Consider the following 20639-nt stretch of genomic DNA (forward strand, 5'->3'; position numbering starts at 1 on the left):
AATATTTGAACTGATTCCAGAAGAGTTTGAGAAGGACAGCAATGAATTTGATTGTGATAGTTGTGAGCGGTAAGTGCCTTTAGTTTTCATATTGCCAGTTGTAGTCAGTTTAGTTTAAATATAATTGCCAACACATTTTATGCAACCATAGATTTGTAATTTGTATTTGTCAAAAGAAATATAGGATATAGTATACGACAGTGGCTCATCATTTAGCGAGGACTCACGAAGTGCAGTCTTATAAGGATTATTCATTGAGGATATAGGAACTTGAAAATGAGGTAACAAGGCGACTTTCATTTAATTACTGAGTAATATAAAATAAAATGTACGTCGGTTTGCGTTGCGTTTCGTTGTGTTTTATGGTATGCGAAGAATAATAATGTGCCCTTGTAGGGTGTGTCTAATTTACTGACCAACACATTTCTCTGGCCACCGGCAAAACTACAACAGCTATCGACACCAAAATCCACACAAATATAAACCTCCAGGACCCCGACATATTTACAAAAAATCATCAAAATATCGTGATATTTAATATATCTTTATCACGAAAAACCATTAAAAATATGATAAAAACTTGGCCACCACGGAAACTATAATGGCCACCGACACCAAACAATGCACAAATATAAACCGTCAGAACCCCGACATATTTACAAAAAATCATTAAAATATCGTGATATTTAATATATCTTTATCACGAAAAACTATTCAAAATATGATAAAAACTTGGCCACCACGGAAACTATAATGGCCACCGACACCAAACAATGCACAAATATCAACCTTCAGAACCTGGACACATTTACAAAAAATCATTAAAATATCGTGATATTTAATATATCTTTATCACGAAAAACTATTAAAAATATGATAAAAACTTGGCCACCACGGAAACTATAATGGCCACCGACACCAAACAATGCACAAATATCAACCTTCAGGACCCCGACATATTTACAAAAAATCATTAAAATATCGTGATATTTAATATATCTTTATCACGAAAAACTATTAAAAATATTATAAAAACTTGGCCACCACGGAAACTATAATGGCCACCGACACCAAACAATGCACAAATATCAAACTTCAAAATACCGACATATTTACAAAAAATCATTAACATATCGTGATATTTAATATATCTTTATCACGAAAAACTATTAAAAATATGATAAAAACTTGGCCACCACGGAAACTATAATGGCCACCGACACCAAACAATGCACAAATATCAACCGTCAGGACCCCGACACATTTACATAAAATCAATAAAATATCGTGATATTTAATATATCTTTATCACGAAAAACTATTAAATATATGATAAAAACTTGGCCACCACGGAAACTATAATGGCCACCGACACCAAACAATGCACAAATATCAACCTAGAGAACCCCGACATATTTACGAAAAAAAATTAAAATATCGTGATATTTAATATATCCTTATCACGAAAAACTATTAAAAATATGATAAAAACTTGGCCACCACGGAAACTATAATGGCCACCGACACCAAACAATGCACAAATATCAACCTTCAGAACCCCGACATATTTACAAAAAATCATTAAAATATCGTGATATTTAATATATCTTTATCACGAAAAACTGTTAAAAATATGATAAAAACTTGGCCACCACGAAAACTATAATGGCCACCGACACCAAACAATGCACAAATATCAACCTTCAGGACCCCGACATATTTACAAAAAATCATTAAAATATCGTGATATTTAATATATCTTTATCACGAAAAACTATTAAAAATATGATAAAAACTTGGCCACCACGGAAACTATAACGGCCACCGACACCAAACAATACACAAATATCAACCTTCAGGACCCCGACATATTTACAAAAAATCATTAAAATATCGTTATATTTAATATATCTTTATCACGAAAAACCATTAAAAATATGATAAAAACTTGGCCACCACGGAAACTATAATGGCCACCGACACCAAAGAATGCACAAATATAAACCTTCAGAACCCCGACATGTTTACAAAAAATCATTAAAATATCGTGATATTTAATATATCTTTATCACGAAAAACTATTAAAAATGTTGAGACGTACTTTCAAAATGCTCACACTCGCTTTCACGATGCTCATAGTTGCCGACTTTTCATTCATAATATCTAACATACTGCTGATAGTGTAAGTTAAATGGTTCATGGTTGTTGTCAAAAGGCTCACAGTTGCCGTCAGATTCGTAACACAAGCCGTCAGAATGCAAGATTTAAAGAGAAAGTGCTCATAGTTGCCGACCATTCCTTCATAACTGCCGACGAAGGCCTCACAGTAGCCGTCAAAACGCTCATAGTTGCCGACTTTTCGTTCATAATTGCGGACATAGGGCTCATAGTTGAAAACAGCATTTTTCATATTTATCTTCAAAATACTCGCAGTTGGCTTCAGAATGTTAACACGTGCTTTCAATGTGCTCACGCTTGCATTCACGATGCTCATAGTTGCTGACTTTTTTGTTCATAATTGCCGACCCAGAGCTCACAGTAGCCGTCAAAACGCTCACAGTTGCCGACTTTTCGTTCATAATTGCCGACCAAGGTCTCACAGGTGCCGTCAAAACGCTCGTAATTGCCGACTTTTCGTTCATAATTGCGGACAAAGAGCTCATAATTGCCTACATAATTGTTCGTGCTCATCTTCAAAATACTCACAGTTGCCTTCAGAATGTTCACACGTACTTTCAAAATGCTCATGCTCGACTCCACGATGCTCATAGTTGCCGACTTTTCATTCATAATATCTCACTTACTACTCACAGTGTAAGTTAAATGGTTCATGTTTGCTGTCAAAAGGGTTACAGTTACCTTCAGATTCGTAACACAAGCCGTCAGAATGCAAGATTTAAAGAGAAAGTGCTCATAGTTGCCGACCATTCGTTCATAATTGCCGACCAAGGCCTCACAGGTGCCGTCAAAACGCTCATAGATGCTAACTTTTTCTTCATAATTCCGAACAAAGGGCTCATACTTGCCTACATAATGGTTCGTGCACTTCTTCAAAATACTCACAGTTGCCTTCAGATTGTTCACGCGTACTTTCAATATGATCACACTCGCTTCCATGGTGCTCATTGTTTACCGACTTTTCATTCATAATATCTAACTTACTACTCACAGTGTAAGTTAAATGGTTCATGGTTGCTGTCAAAAGGCTCACAGTTGCGTCAGATTTCTCACACAAGCCGTCAGAATGCTCCGATTTAAAGAAAAAGTGCTCATAGATGGCGACCATTCGTTCATAATTGCCGACCAAGGCCTCACAGGTGCCGTCAAAACGCTCATAGTTGCCGCCTTTTCGTTCATAATATCTAACATACTGCTGATACTGTAAGTTAAGTGGTTCATGGTTGCTGTCAAAACACTCATATTTGCCGTCAGATTCCTCACACAAGCCGTCACAATGCTGACATTTAAAGAAAAAGTGCTCATAGTTGCCGACCATTCGTTCATAATTGCCGACCAAGGCCTCACAGGTGCCGCGAAAACGCTCATAATTGTCGAATTTTTCTTCATAATTCCGAACAAAGGGCTCATACTTGCCAACATAATGGTTCGTGCTCATCTTCAAAATACTCACAGTTGCCTTCAGAATGTTCATACGTACTTTCAAAATGCTCACACTCGCTTCCACGATGCACATAGTTGCCGACTTTTCATTCATAATATCTAACATACTGCTGATAGTGTAAGTAAAATGCTTCACAGTTGCTGTCAAAAGGCTCAGAGTTGCCATCAGATTCCTCACACAAGCCGTCAGAATGCTCACATTTAAAGAAAAAGTGCTCATAGTTGCGGAATATTCGTTCATAATTGCCGACTAAGGCCTCACAAGTGCCGTCAAGACGCTCATAGCTGCCTACTTTTCGTTCATAATTGCGGACAAAGAGCTCATAGTTGCCTCCATAATGGTTCGTGCTCAACTTCAAAATACTCACAGTTGCCTTCAGAATGTTCACACGTACTTTCAAAATGCTCACACTCGTTTCCACGATGCTCATAGTTGCCGACTTTTCATACATAATATCTAACATACTGCTGATAGTGTAAGTAAAATGGTTCATCGTTGCTGTCAAAAGCGTCACAGTTGCCGTCAGATTCCTCACATAAGCTGTCAGAATGCTCACATTAAAAAAAGTGCTCATAGTTGCCGACTTTTCGTTCGTAATTGCGGACAAAGGGCTCATAATTGCCTACATAATGGTTCGTGCTCATCTTGAAAATACTCACAGTTGCCTTCAGAATGTTCACACGTACTTTCAAAATGCTCACGCTCGACTCCACGATGCTCATAGTTACCGACTTTTCATTCATAATATCTCACTTACTACTCACAGTGTAAGTTAAATGGTTCATGTTTGCTGTCAAAAGGGTTACAGTTACCGTCAGATTCGTAACACAAGCCGTCAGAATGCTGACATTTAAAGAAAAAGTGCTCATAGTTGCCGACCATTCGTTCATAATTGCCGACCAAGGCCTCACAGGTGCCGTGAAAACACTCATAGTTGTCGAATTTTTCTTCATAATTCCGAACAAAGGGCTCATACTTGCCAACATAATGGTTCGTGCTCATCTTCAAAATACTCCCAGTTGCCTTCAGAATGTTCATACGTACTTTCAAAATGCTCACACTCGCTTCCACGATGCTCATAGTTGCCGACTTTTCATTCATATTATCTAACATACTGCTGATAGTGTAAGTTAAATGGTTCATGGTTGCTGTCAAAAGGCTCACAGTTGCCGTCAGATTCCTCACACAAGCCGTCACAATGCTGACATCTAAAGGAAAAGTGCTCATAGTTGCCGACCATTCGTTCATAATTTCCGACCAAGGCCTCACAGGTGCCGTGAAAACGCTCAAAGTTGTCGAATTTTTCTTCATAATTCCGAACAAAGGGCTCATACTTGCCAACATAATGGTTCGTGCTCATCTTCAAAATACTCACATTTGCCTTCAGAATGTTCATACGTACTTTCAAAATGCTCACACTCGACTCCACGATGCTCATAGTTGCCGACTTTTCATTCATATTATCTAACATACTGCTGATAGTGTAAGTTAAATGGTTCATGGTTGCTGTCAAAAGGCTCACAGTTGCCGTCAGATTCTTCTCACAAGCCGTCAGAATGCTCAGATTTAAAGAAAAAGTGCTCATAGTTGCCGACCATTCGTTCATAATTGCCGACCAAGGCCTCACAGGTGCCGTCAAAACGCTCATAGTTGCCGACTTTTCGTTCCTAATTGCGGAAAAAGGGCTCAAAGTTGCCTACATAATGGTTCGTGCTCATCCTCAAAATACTCACAGTTGCCTTCAGAATGTTTACACGTACTTTCAAAATGCTCACACTCGCTTCCACGATGCTCATAGCTGCCGACTTTTCATTCATAATATCTAACATACTGCTGATAGTGTAAGTTACGTGGTTCATGGTTGCTGTCAAAACGCTCATATTTGCCGTCAGATTCCTCACACAAGCCGTCACAATGCTGAAATTTAAAGAAAAAGTGCTCATAGTTGCCGACCATTCGTCCATAATTGCCGACCAAGGCCTCACAGGTGCCGTGAAAACGCTCATAGTTGTCGAATTTTTCTTCATAATTCGGAACAAAGGGCTCATACTTGCCAACATAATGGTTCGTGCTCATCTTCAAAATACTCACAGTTGCCTTCAGAATGTTCATACGTACTTTCAAAATGCTCACACTCGTTTCCACGATGCTCATAGTTGCCGACTTTTCATTCATATTATCTAAGATACTGCTGATAGTGTAAGTTAAATGGTTCATGTTTGCTGTCAAAAGGGTTACAGTTGCAGTCAGATTCCTCACACAAGCCGTCAGAATGCTCAGATTTAAAGAAAAAGTGCTCATAGTTGCCGACCATTCGTTCATAATTGCCGACCAAGGCCCCACAGGTGCCGTCAAAACGCTCATAGATGCCGACTTTTTCTTCATAATTCCGAACAAAGGGCTCATAATTGCCTACATAATGGTTCGTGCTCATCTTCAAAATACTCACAGTTGCCTTCAGAATGTTCACACGTACTTTCAAAATGCTCACACTCGCTTCCACGTTGCTCTTAGTTGCCGACTTTTCATTCATAATATTTAACTTACTACTCACAGTGTAAGTTAAATGGTTCATGTTTGCTGTCAAAAGGCTCACAGTTGCCGTCAGATTCCTCACACAGGCCGTCAGAATGCTCAGATTTAAAGAAAATGTGCTCATAGTTTCCGACCAATCGTTCATAATTCCGGCCTCACAGGTGCCGTCAAAACGCTCATAGTTGCCGACTTTTTCTACATAATTCCGAACAAAGTTCTCATAATTGCCTACATAATGGTTCGTGCTCATCTTTGAATACTCACAGTTGCCTTCAGAATGTTCAGACGTAGTTTCAAAATGCTCACAGTCGCTTCCACGATGCTCATAGTTGCCGACTTTTCATTCATAATATCTAACTTACTACTGATAGTGTAAGTTAAATGCTTCATAGTTGCTGTCAAAAGGCTCAGAGTTGCCATCAGATTCCTCACACAAGCCGTTAGAATGCTCACATCTAAAGAAAAAGTGCCTATAGTTGCAGACCGTTCGTTCATAATTGTCGACCAAGGCCTGACAGGTGCCGTCAAAACGCTCATAGTTGCTGACTTTTCGTTCATAATTGCCGACGAAGGCCTCAAAAATGCCGTTAAAACGCTCATAGTTGCCTACTTTTCGTTCATAATTGCGGACGAATTGCTCATAGTTGCCTACATAATGGTTCGCACTCATCTTCAAAATACTCACAGTTGCCTTCAGAATGTTCATACGTACTTTCAAAATGCTCACACTCGCTTATACGATGCTCATAGTTGCCGACTTTTCATTCATAATATCTAACATACTGCTGATAGTAAAGTTAAATGGTTCATGGTTTCTGTCAAAAGACTCACAGTTGCCGTCAGATTCCTCACACAAGCCGTCAGAATGCTCAGATTTAAAGAAAAAGTGCTCATAGTTGCCGAACATTCGTTCATAAATGCCGACGAAGGCGTCACAGTAGCCGTCAAAACGCTCATAGTTGCCGACTATTCGTTCATAATTGCGGACATAGGGCTCATAGTTGAAAACAGTATTTTTCATGTTTATCTTCAAAATACTCGCAGTTGGCTTCAGAATGTTCACACGTGCTTTCAATGTGCTCACGCTTGCATTCACGATGCTCATAGTTGCTGACTTTTTTGTTCATAAGTGCCGACCCAGTGCTCACAGTTGCCGTCAAAACGCTCATAGATGCCGACTTTTTCTTCATAATTCCGAACAAAGGGCTCATACTTGCCTACATAATGGTTCGTGCTCATCTTCAAAATATTCACAGTTGCCTTCAGAATGTTCAGACGTACTTTCAATATGCTCACACTCGCTTCCATGGTGCTCATAGTTTACCGACTTTTCATTCATAATATCTAACTTACTACTCACAGTGTAAGTTAAATGGTTCATGGTTGCTATCAAAAGGCTCACAGTTGCCATCAGATTCCTCACACAAGCCGTCAGAATGCTCAGATATAAAGAAAAAGTGCTCATAGATGGCGACCATTCGTTCATAATTGCCGACCAAGGCCTCACAGGTGCCGTCAAAACGCTCATAGTTGCCGACTTTTCGTTCATAATTGCGGACAAAGGGTTCATAGTTGCCTACATAATGGTTCGTACTCATCTTCAAAATTCTCACAGTTGCCTTCAGAATGTTCACACGTAGTTTCAAAATGCTCACACTCGCTTCCACGATGCTCATAGTTGCCGACATTTCATTCATAATATCTAACATACTGCTAATAGTGTAAGTTAAATGGTTCATGGTTGCTGTCAAAAGACTCACATTTGCCGTCACATTCGTCACACAAGCCGTCAGAATGCAAGATTTAAAGAAAAAGTGCTCATAGTTGCCGACCATTCGTTCACAATTGCCGACCAAGGCCTCACAGGTGCCGACAAAACGCTCATAGATGCTGACTGTTTCTTCATAATTCCGAACAAATGGCTCATACTTGCCTACATAATGGTTCGTGCTCATCTTCAAAATACTCACAGTTGCCTTCAGAATGTTCAGACGTACTTTCAAAATGCTCACACTCGCTTCCACGATGCTCATAGCTGCCGACTTTTCATTCATAATATCTAACATACTGCTGATAGTGTAAGTTAAGTGGTTCATGTTTGCTGTCAAAAGGCTCACAGTTGCCATCAGATTCCTCACACAAGCCGTAAGAATGCTCAGATTTAAAGAAAAAGTGCTCATAGATGGCGACCATTCGTTCATAACTGCCGACCAAGGCCTCACAGGTGCCGTCAAAACGCTAATAGTGGCCGACTTTTCGTTCATAATTGCAGACAAAGGGGTCATAATTGCCTACATAATGGTTCGTGCTCATCTTCAAAATACTCACAGTTGCCTTCAGAATGTTCACACGTACTTTGAAAATGCTCAAACTCGCTTCCACGATGCTCATAGTTTCCGACTTTTCATTAATAATATCTAACTTACTACTCACAGTGTAAGTTAAATGGTTCATGTTTGCTGTCAAAAGGGTTACAGTTACCATCAGATTCCTCACACAAGCCGTCAGAATGCTCAGATTTAAAGAAAAAGTGCTCATAGTTGCCGACCATTCGTTCATAATTGCCGACCAAGGCCCCACAGTTGCCGTCAAAACGCTCATAGATGCCGAATTTTTCTTCATAATTCCGAACAAATGGCTCATACTTGCCAACATAATGGTTCGTGCTGATCGTCAAAATACTCACAGTTGCCTTCAGAATGTTCAGACGTACTTTCAATATACTCACACTCGCTTCCACGTTGCTCATAGTTGCCGACTTTTCATTCATAATATCTAACTTACTACTGATAGTGTAAGTAAAATGCTTCACAGTTGCTGTCAAAAGGCTCAGAGTTGCCATCAGATTCCTCACACAAGCCGTCAGAATGCTCACATTTAAAGAAAAAGTGCTCATAGTTGCGGAATATTCGTTCATAATTGCCGACTAAGGCCTCACAGGTTCCGTCAAGACGCTCATAGCTGCCTACTTTTCGTTCATAATTGCAGACAAAGAGCTCATAGTTGCCTCCATAATGATTCGTGCTCAACTTCAAAATACTCACAGTTGCCTTCAGAATGTTCACACGTACTTTCAAAATGCTCACACTCGTTTCCACGATGCTCATAGTTGCCGACTTTTCATACATAATATCTAACATACTGCTGATAGTGTAAGTTAAGTGGTTCATGGTTGCTGTCAAAACGCTCATATTTGCCGTCAGATTCCTCACACAAGCGGTCACAATGCTGAAATTTAAAGAAAAAGTGCTCATAGTTGCCGACCATTCGTCCATAATTGCCGACCAAGGCCTCACAGGTGCCGTGAAAACGCTCATAGTTGTCGAATTTTTCTTCATAATTCGGAACAAAGGGCTCATACTTGCCAACATAATGGTTCGTGCTCATCTTCAAAATAGTCACAGTTGCCTTCAGAATGTTCATACGTACTTTCAAAATGCTCACACTCGTTTCCACGATGCTCATAGTTGCCGACTTTTCATTCATATTATCTAAGATACTGCTGATAGTGTAAGTTAAATGGTTCATGGTTGCTGTCAAAAGGCCCACAGTTGCCGTCAGATTCTTCTCACAAGCCGTCAGAATGCTCAGATTTAAAGAAAAAGTGCTCATAGTTGCCGACCATTCGTTCATAATTGCCGCCCAAGGCCTTACAGGTGCCGTCAAAACGCTAATAGTGGCCGACTTTTCGTTCATAATTGCGGACAAAGGGGTCATAATTGCCTACATAATCGTTCGTGCTCATCTTCAAAATACTCACAGTTGCCTTCAGAATGTTCAGACGTACTTTCAAAATGCTCACACTCGCTTCCACGATGCTCATAGTTGCCGACTTTTCATTCTTAATATCTAACTTACTACTCACAGTGTAAGTTAAATGGTTCATGTTTGCTGTCAAAAGGGTTACAGTTGCAGTCAGATTCCTCACACAAGCCGTCAGAATGCTCAGATTTAAAGAAAAAGTGCTCATAGTTGCCGACCATTCGTTCATAATTGCCGACCAAGGCCCCACAGGTGCCGTCAAAACGCTCATAGATGCCGACTTTTTCTTCATAATTCCGAACAAAGGGCTCATAATTGCCTACATAATGGTTCGTGCTCATCTTCAAAATACTCACAGTTGCCTTCAGAATGTTCACACGTACTTTCAAAATGCTCACACTCGCTTCCACGATGCTCATAGTTGCCGACTTTTCATTCATAATATCTAACTTACTACTCACAGTGTAAGTTAAATGGTTCATGTTTGCTGTCAAAAGTTTTACAGTTACCGTCAGATTCCTCACACAAGCCGTCAGAATGCTCAGATTTAAATTAAAAGTGCTCATAGTTGCCGACCATTCGTTAATAATTGCCGACCAAGGCCCCACAGGTGCCGTCAAAACGCTCATAGATGCCGACTTTTTCTTCATAATTCCGAACAAACGGTTCATAATTGCCTACATAATGGTTCGTGCTCATCTTCAAAATACTCACAGTTGACTTCAGAATGTTCACACGTACTTTCGAAATGCTCACACTCGTTTCCACGGTGCTCGTAGTTTCCGACTTTTCATTCATAATATCTAACTTACTACTCACAGTGTAAGTTAAATGGTTCATGGTTGCTGTCAAAAGGCTCACATTTGCCGTCAGATTCCTCACACAAGCCGTCAGAATGCTCACATTTAAAGAAAAAGTGCTCATAGTTGCCGACCATTCGTTCATAATTGCCGACCAAGGCCTCACAGGTGCCGTCAAAACGCTCATAGTTGCCGAATTTTTCTTCATAATTCCGAACAAAGGGCTCATACTTGCCAACATAATGGTTCGTGCTCATCTTCAAAATACTCACAGTTGCTTTCAGAATGTTCAGACGTACTTTCAGTATGCTCATACTCGCTTCCACGTTGCTCTTAGTTGCCGACTTTTCATTCATAATATTTAACTTACTACTCACAGTGTAAGTTAAATGGTTCATTTTTGCTGTCAAAAGGCTCACAGTTGCCGTCAGATTCCTCACACAGGCCGTCAGAATGCTCAGATTTAAAGAAAATGTGCTCATAGTTTCCGACCAATCGTTCATAATTCCGGCCTCACAGGTGCCGTCAAAACGCTCATAGTTGTCGAATTTTTCTTCATAATTCGGAACAAAGGGCTCATACTTGCCAACATAATGGTTCGTGCTCATCTTCAAAATAGTCACAGTTGCCTTCAGAATGTTCATACGTACTTTCAAAATGCTCACACTCGTTTCCACGATGCTCATAGTTGCCGACTTTTCATTCATATTATCTAAGATACTGCTGATAGTGTAAGTTAAATGGTTCATGGTTGCTGTCAAAAGGCCCACAGTTGCCGTCAGATTCTTCTCACAAGCCGTCAGAATGCTCAGATTTAAAGAAAAAGTGCTCATAGTTGCCGACCATTCGTTCATAATTGCCGCCCAAGGCCTTACAGGTGCCGTCAAAACGCTAATAGTGGCCGACTTTTCGTTCATAATTGCGGACAAAGGGGTCATAATTGCCTACATAATCGTTCGTGCTCATCTTCAAAATACTCACAGTTGCCTTCAGAATGTTCAGACGTACTTTCAAAATGCTCACACTCGCTTCCACGATGCTCATAGTTGCCGACTTTTCATTCTTAATATCTAACTTACTACTCACAGTGTAAGTTAAATGGTTCATGTTTGCTGTCAAAAGGGTTACAGTTGCAGTCAGATTCCTCACACAAGCCGTCAGAATGCTCAGATTTAAAGAAAAAGTGCTCATAGTTGCCGACCATTCGTTCATAATTGCCGACCAAGGCCCCACACGTGCCGTCAAAACGCTCATAGATGCCGACTTTTTCTTCATAATTCCGAACAAAGGGCTCATAATTGCCTACATAATGGTTCGTGCTCATCTTCAAAATACTCACAGTTGCCTTCAGAATGTTCACACGTACTTTCAAAATGCTCACACTCGCTTCCACGATGCTCATAGTTGCCGACTTTTCATTCATAATATCTAACTTACTACTCACAGTGTAAGTTAAATGGTTCATGTTTGCTGTCAAAAGTTTTACAGTTACCGTCAGATTCCTCACACAAGCCGTCAGAATGCTCAGATTTAAATTAAAAGTGCTCATAGTTGCCGACCATTCGTTAATAATTGCCGACCAAGGCCCCACAGGTGCCGTCAAAACGCTCATAGATGCCGACTTTTTCTTCATAATTCCGAACAAACGGTTCATAATTGCCTACATAATGGTTCGTGCTCATCTTCAAAATACTCACAGTTGACTTCAGAATGTTCACACGTACTTTCGAAATGCTCACACTCGTTTCCACGGTGCTCGTAGTTTCCGACTTTTCATTCATAATATCTAACTTACTACTCACAGTGTAAGTTAAATGGTTCATGGTTGCTGTCAAAAGGCTCACATTTGCCGTCAGATTCCTCACACAAGCCGTCAGAATGCTCACATTTAAAGAAAAAGTGCTCATAGTTGCCGACCATTCGTTCATAATTGCCGACCAAGGCCTCACAGGTGCCGTCAAAACGCTCATAGTTGCCGAATTTTTCTTCATAATTCCGAACAAAGGGCTCATACTTGCCAACATAATGGTTCGTGCTCATCTTCAAAATACTCACAGTTGCTTTCAGAATGTTCAGACGTACTTTCAGTATGCTCATACTCGCTTCCACGTTGCTCTTAGTTGCCGACTTTTCATTCATAATATTTAACTTACTACTCACAGTGTAAGTTAAATGGTTCATTTTTGCTGTCAAAAGGCTCACAGTTGCCGTCAGATTCCTCACACAGGCCGTCAGAATGCTCAGATTTAAAGAAAATGTGCTCATAGTTTCCGACCAATCGTTCATAATTCCGGCCTCACAGGTGCCGTCAAAACGCTCATAGTTGCCGACTTTTTCTACATAATTCCGAACAAAGTGCTCATAATTGCCTACATAATGGTTCGTGCTCATCTTTGAATACTCACAGTTGCCTTCAGAATGTTCAGACGTAGTTTCAAAATGCTCACAGTCGCTTCCACGATGCTCATAGTTGCCGACTTTTCATTCATAATATCTAACTTACTACTGATAGTGTAAGTTAAATGCTTCATAGTTGCTGTCAAAAGGCTCAGAGTTGCCATCAGATTCCTCACACAAGCCGTCAGAATGCTCACATCTAAAGAAAAAGTGCCTATAGTTGCAGACCGTTCGTTCATAATTGTCGACCAAGGCCTGACAGGTGCCGTCAAAACGCTCATAGTTGCTGACTTTTCGTTCATAGTTGCCGACGAAGGCCTCAAAAATGCCGTTAAAACGCTCATAGTTGCCTACTTTTCGTTCATAATTGCGGACGAAGGGCTCATAGTTGCCTACATAATGGTTCGCACTCATCTTCAAAATACTCACAGTTGCCTTCAGAATGTTCATACGTACTTTCAAAATGCTCACACTCGCTTATACGATGCTCATAGTTGCCGACTTTTCATTCATAATATCTAACATACTGCTGATAGTAAAGTTAAATGGTTCATGGTTTCTGTCAAAAGACTCACAGTTGCCGTCAGATTCCTCACACAAGCCGTCAGAATGCTCAGATTTAAAGAAAAAGTGCTCATAGTTGCCGAACATTCGTTCATAAATGCCGACGAAGGCGTCACAGTAGCCGTCAAAACGCTCATAGTTGCCGACTATTCGTTCATAATTGCGGACATAGGGCTCATAGTTGAAAACAGTATTTTTCATGTTTATCTTCAAAATACTCGCAGTTGGCTTCAGAATGTTCACACGTGCTTTCAATGTGCTCACGCTTGCATTCACGATGCTCATAGTTGCTGACTTTTTTGTTCATAAGTGCCGACCCAGTGCTCACAGTTGCCGTCAAAACGCTCATAGATGCCGACTTTTTCTTCATAATTCCGAACAAAGGGCTCATACTTGCCTACATAATGGTTCGTGCTCATCTTCAAAATATTCACAGTTGCCTTCAGAATGTTCAGACGTACTTTCAATATGCTCACACTCGCTTCCATGGTGCTCATAGTTTACCGACTTTTCATTCATAATATCTAACTTACTACTCACAGTGTAAGTTAAATGGTTCATGGTTGCTATCAAAAGGCTCACAGTTGCCATCAGATTCCTCACACAAGCCGTCAGAATGCTCAGATATAAAGAAAAAGTGCTCATAGATGGCGACCATTCGTTCATAATTGCCGACCAAGGCCTCACAGGTGCCGTCAAAACGCTCATAGTTGCCGACTTTTCGTTCATAATTGCGGACAAAGGGTTCATAGTTGCCTACATAATGGTTCGTACTCATCTTCAAAATACTCACAGTTGCCTTCAGAATGTTCACACGTAGTTTCAAAATGCTCACACTCGCTTCCACGATGCTCATAGTTGCCGACTTTTCATTCATAATATCTAACATACTGCTGATAGTGTAAGTTAAGTGGTTCATGGTTGCTGTCAAAAGGCTCACAGTTGCCATCAGATTCCTCACACAAGCCGTAAGAATGCTCAGATTTAAAGAAAAAGTGCTCATAGATGGCGACCATTCGTTCATAACTGCCGACCAAGGCCTCACAGGTGCCGTCAAAACGCTCGTAGTTGCCGACTTTTCGTTCCTAATTGCGGACATAGGGCTCATAGTTGAAAACAGCATTTTTCATGTTTATCTTCAAAATACTCGCAGTTGCGTTCAGAATTTTCACACGTGCTTTCAATGTGCTCACGCTTGCATTTACGATGCTCATAGTTGCTGACTTTTTTGCTCATAATTGCCGACTCAGTGCTCACAGTTGCAGTCAAAACGCTCATAGTTGCCGACATTTCGTTCATAATTGCCGACGAAGGCATTACAGTAGCCGTCAAAACGCTCATAGTTGCCGACTTTTCTTTCATAATTGCCGACCAAGGCCTCACAGGTGCCGTCAAAACGCTCATAGTTGCCAAATTTCGTTACTAATTGCGGACAAAGGGCTCATAGTTGCCTACATATTGGTTCGTGCTCATCTTCAAAATACTCACAGTTGCCTTCAGAATGTTCAAACGTACTTTGAAAATGCTCACACTCGCTTCCACGTTGCTCTTAGTTGCCGACTTTCCATTCATAATATCTAACATACTGCTGATAGTGTAAGTTAAATGGTTCATGGTTGCTGTCAAAAGACTCACAGTTGCCGTCAGATTCCTCACACAAGCCGTCAGAATGCCCATATTTAAAGAAAAAAGTGCTCATAGTTGCCGACTATTCGTTCATATTTGCCGACCAAGGCCTCACAAGTGCCGTCAAAACGCTTATAGTTGCGGGATTTTCGTTCATATTTGCGGACAAAGGGCTCATATTTGCCTACATGATGGTGCGTGCTCATCCTCAAAATACTCACAGTTGCCTTCAGAATGTTCACACGTACTTTCAAAATGGTCACTCGCTTCCACGATGCTCATAGTTGCCGACTTTTCATTCATAGTATCTAACATTCTGCTGATAGTGTAAGTTAAATGGTTCATGGTTGCAGTCAAAAAGCTCACAGTTGCCGTCAGATTCCTCACACAAGCCGTCGGAATGCTCAGATTTAAAGAAAAAGTGCTCATTGTTACCGATCATTCGTTCATAATTGCAGACCTAGGCGTCACAGTAGCCGTCAGAACGCTCATAGTTGCCGACTTTTCATTCATAATTGCCGACCAAGGCTTATCAGGTGCCGTAAAACGCTCATAGTTACCGACTTTTCGTTCCTAATTGCGGACAAAATGCTCATACTTGCCTACATAATGGTTCGTCCTCATCTTCAAAATATTCACAGTTGCCTTCAGAATGTTCAGACGTACTTTCAAAATGCTCACACTCGCTTCCACGTTGCTCGTAGTTGCCGACTTTTCATTCATAATATCTAACTTAGTGCTGATAGTGTAAGTTCAATGGTTCATGGTTGCTGTCAAAAGACTCACAGTTGCCGTCAGATTCCTCACACAAGCCGTCAGAATGCTCAGATTTAAAGAAAATGTGCTCATAGTTGCCGACTTTTAGTTCATAATTGCCAGCCAAGGCCTAAATAGCCGTCAAAACGTTCATATTTGCCGACTTTCCATTCATAATTGCCGACCAAGGCCTCACAGGTGCCGTAAAACGCTCATAATTGCCGACTTTTCGTTCATATTTGCGGACAAAGGGCTCATAGTTGCCCACATAATGGTTCTTGCTCATCTTCAAAATACTCACAGTTGCCCTCACAATGTTCAGACATACTTTCAAAATGCTCACACTCGATTCCACGGTGCTCATAGTTGACGACTTTTCATTCATAATATCTAACTTAGTGCTGATAGTGTAAGTTCAATGGTTCATGGTTGCTGCCAAAAGGCTCACAGTGGCGTCAGATTCCTCACACAAGCCGTCAGAATGCTCACATTTAAAGAAAAGGTCCTCATAGTTGCCGACCATTCGTTCATAATTGCCGACCAAGGCCTCACAGGTGCCGTAAAACGCTCATAGTTGCCGACTTTTCGTTTCTAATTGCGGACAAAGGGCTCATAGTTGCCTACATAATGATTCGTGCTCATCTTCAAAATACTCACAGTTGCCCTCACAATGTTCAGACATACTTTCAAAATGCTTACACTCGTTTCCACGTTGCTCATAGTTGCCGACTTTTCATTCATAATATCTAAGATACTGCTGATAGTGTAAGTTCAATGGTTCATGGTTGCTGTCAAAAGACTCACAGTTGCCGTCAGAATCCTCACACAAGCCGTCAGAATGCTCACATTTAAAGAAAAAGTGCTCATAGTTGCCGACCATACGTTCATAATTGCCGACCAAGGCCTCACAGGTGCCGTTAAAACGCTCATAGTTGCCGGATTTTCGTTCATAATTGCCGACCAAGGCCTCAAGGGTGCCGTCAAAACGCTCATAATTGCAGACTTTTCGTTCATAATTGCGAACAAAGGGCTCATAGTTGCCTACATAATGGTTCGTTCTCATCTTCAAAATACTCACAGTTGCCTTCAGAATGTTCAGACGTACTTTTAAAATGCTCACACACGCTTCCACGGTCCTCATAGTTGCCGACTTTTCATTCATAATATCTAACTTACTGCTGATATTGTAAGTTAAATCGTTCATGGTTGCTGTCAAAAGGCTCACAGTTGGTTAGAGATTCCTCACACAAGCCGTCAGAATGCTCACATTTAAAGAAAAAGTGCTCATAGTTGCCGACCATACGTTCTTAATTGCCGACCAAGGCCTCACAGGTGCCGTTAAAACGCTCATAGTTGCCGGATTTTCGTTCATAATTGCCGACCAAGGCCTCAAGGGTGCCGTCAAAACGCTCATAATTGCAGACTTTTCGTTCATAATTGCGAACAAAGGGCTCATAGTTGCCTACATAATGGTTCGTTCTCATCTTCAAAATACTCACAGTTGCCTTCAGAATGTTCAGACGTACTTTCAAAATGCTCACACTCGCTTCCACGATGCACATAGTTGCCGACTTTCATTCATAATATCTAACATACTGCTGATAGTGTAAGTTAAATGGTTCATGGTTGCTGTCAAAAGACACAGTTGCCGTCAGATTCCTCACACAAGCCGTCAGAATGCTCAAATTTAAAGAAAAAGTGCTCATAGTTGCCGACTTTTCGCTCATAATTGCCGGCCAAGGCCTCAATAGCCGTCAAAACCTTCATATTTGCGACTTTTCCTTCATAATGGCGGACCAATGCCTCACAGGTGCCGTCAAAACGGTCATAATTGCCGCCTTTTCGTTGATATTTGCGGACAAAGGGCTCATAGTTGCCTACATAATGGTTCTTGGTCATCTTCAAAATAATCACAGTTGCCTTCAGAATGTTCAAACGTAGTTTCAAAATGCTCACACTCGATTCCACGGTGCTCATAGTTGACGACTTTTCATTCATAATATCTAACTTAGTGCTGATAGTGTAAGTTCAATGGTTCATGGTTGCTGCCAAAAGGCTCACAGTGGCGTCAGATTCCTCACACAAGCCGTCAGAATACTCACATTTAAAGAAAAAGTGCTCGTAGTTGCCGACCATTCGTTCATAATTGCCGACCAAGGCCTCACAGGTGCCGTTAAAACGCTCATAGTTGCCGGATTTTCGTTCATAATTGCCGACCAAGGCCTCCAGGGTGCCGTCAAAACGCTCATAATTGCAGACTTTTCGTTCATAATTGCGAACAAAGGGCTCATAGTTGCTTACATAATGTTTCGTTCTCATCTTCAAAATACTCACAGTTGCCTTCAGAATGTTCAGACGTATTTTTAAAATGCTCACACACGCTTCCACGGTCCTCATAGTTGCCGACTTTTCATTCATAATATCTAACTTACTGCTGCTATTGTAAGTTAAATCGTTCATGGTTGCTGTCAAAAGGCACACAGTTGGTTACAGATTCCTCACACAAGCCGTCAGAATGCTCAGATTTAAAGAAAAAGTGCTCATAGTTGCCGACCATTCGTTCATAATTGCCGACCAAGCCCTCACAGGTGCCGTTAAAGCGCTCATAGTTGCCGGATTTTCGTTCATATTTGCAGACAAAGGTCTCATAGTTGCCTACATAATGGTTCGTGCTCATCTTCAAAATACTAACAGTTGCGTTCAGAATGTTCTTACGTACTTTCAAAATGCTCACACTCGCTTCCACGTTGCTTATAGTTGCCGACTTTTCATTAATAATTCTAACTTACTGCTTATAGTGTAAGTTAAATGGTTCATGGTTGCTGTCAAAAGACTCACAGTTGCCGTCAGATTCCTCACACAAGCCGTCAGAATGCTCAGATTTAAAGAAAAATTGCTCATAGATGCCGACCATTCGTTCATAATTGCCGACGAAGGCATTACAGTAGCCGTCAAAACGCTCATAGTTGCCGACTTTTCTTTCATAATTGCCGACCAAGGCCTCACAGGTGCCGTCAAAACGCTCATAGTTGCCAAATTTCGTTACTAATTGCGGACAAAGGGCTCATAGTTGCCTACATAATGGTTCGTGCTCATCTTCAAATACTCACAGTTGCCTTCAGAATGTTCAAACGTACTTTGAAAATGCTCACACTCGCTTCCACGTTGCTCTTAGTTGCCGACTTTCCATTCATAATATCTAACATACTGCTGATAGTGTAAGTTAAATGGTTCATGGTTGCTGTCAAAAGACTCACAGTTGCCGTCAGATTCCTCACACAAGCCGTCAGAATGCCCATATTTAAAGAGAAAAGTGCTCATAGTTTCCGACTATTCGTTCATAATTGCCGACCAAGGCCTCACAAGTGCCGTCAAAACGCTTATAGTTGCCGGATTTTCGTTCATATTTGCGGACAAAGGGCTCATATTTGCCTACATGATGGGGCGTGCTCATCCTCAAAATACTCACAGTTGCCTTCAGAATGTTCACACGTACTTTCAAAATGCTCACTCGCTTCCACGATGCTCATAGTTGCCGACTTTTCATTCATAGTATCTAACATTCTGCTGATAGTGTAAGTTAAATGGTTCATGGTTGCAGTCAAAAGGCTCACAGTTGCCGTCAGATTCCTCACACAGGCCGTCGGAATGCTCAGATTTAAAGAAAAAGTGCTCATTGTTACCGATCATTCGTTGATAATTGCCGACCTAGGCGTCACAGTAGCCGTCAGAACGCTCATAGTGGCCGACTTTTCATTCATAATTGCCGACGAAGGCTTCACAGGTGCCGTAAAACGCTCATAGTTACCGACTTTTCGTTCATATTTGCGGACAAAGGTCTCATAGTTGCCTATATAATGGTTCTTGCTCATCTTCAAAATAATCACAGTTGCCTTCAGAATGTTCAGACGTACTTTCAAAATGCTCACACTCGCTTCCACGTTGCTCGTAGTTGCCGACTTTTCATTCATAATATCTAACTTAGTGCTGATAGTGTAAGTTCAATGGTTCATGGTTGCTGTCAAAAGACTCACAGTTGCCGTCAGATTCCTCACACAAGCCGTCAGAATGCTCAGATTTAAAGAAAATGTGCTCATAGTTGCCGACTTTTAGTTCATAATTGCCGGCCAAGGCCTAAATAGCCGTCAAAACGTTCATATTTGCCGACCTTCCATTCATAATTGCCGACCAAGGCCTCACAGGTGCCGTAAAACGCTCATAATTGCCGACTTTTCGTTCATATTTGCGGACAAAGGGCTCATAGTGGCCTACATATTGGTTCTTGCTCATCTTCAAAATAATCACAGTTGCCTTCAGAATGTTCAGACGTAGTTTCAAAATGCTCACACTCGATTCCACGGTGCTCATAGTTGACGACTTTTCATTCATAATATCTAACTTAGTGCTGATAGTGTAAGTTCAATGGTTCATGGTTGCTGCCAAAAGGCTCACAGTGGCGTCAGATTCCTCACACAAGCCGTCAGAATGCTCACATTTAAAGAAAAAGTGCTCATAGTTGCCGACAATTCGTTCATAATTGCCGACCAAGGCCTCACAGGTGCCGTAAAACGCTCATA

Source organism: Thermobia domestica, chromosome 6, assembly GCF_964235325.1.
Source record: "Thermobia domestica chromosome 6, izTheDome1.hap1.1, whole genome shotgun sequence".
In the NCBI taxonomy this organism is placed as follows: domain Eukaryota; kingdom Metazoa; phylum Arthropoda; class Insecta; order Zygentoma; family Lepismatidae; genus Thermobia; species Thermobia domestica.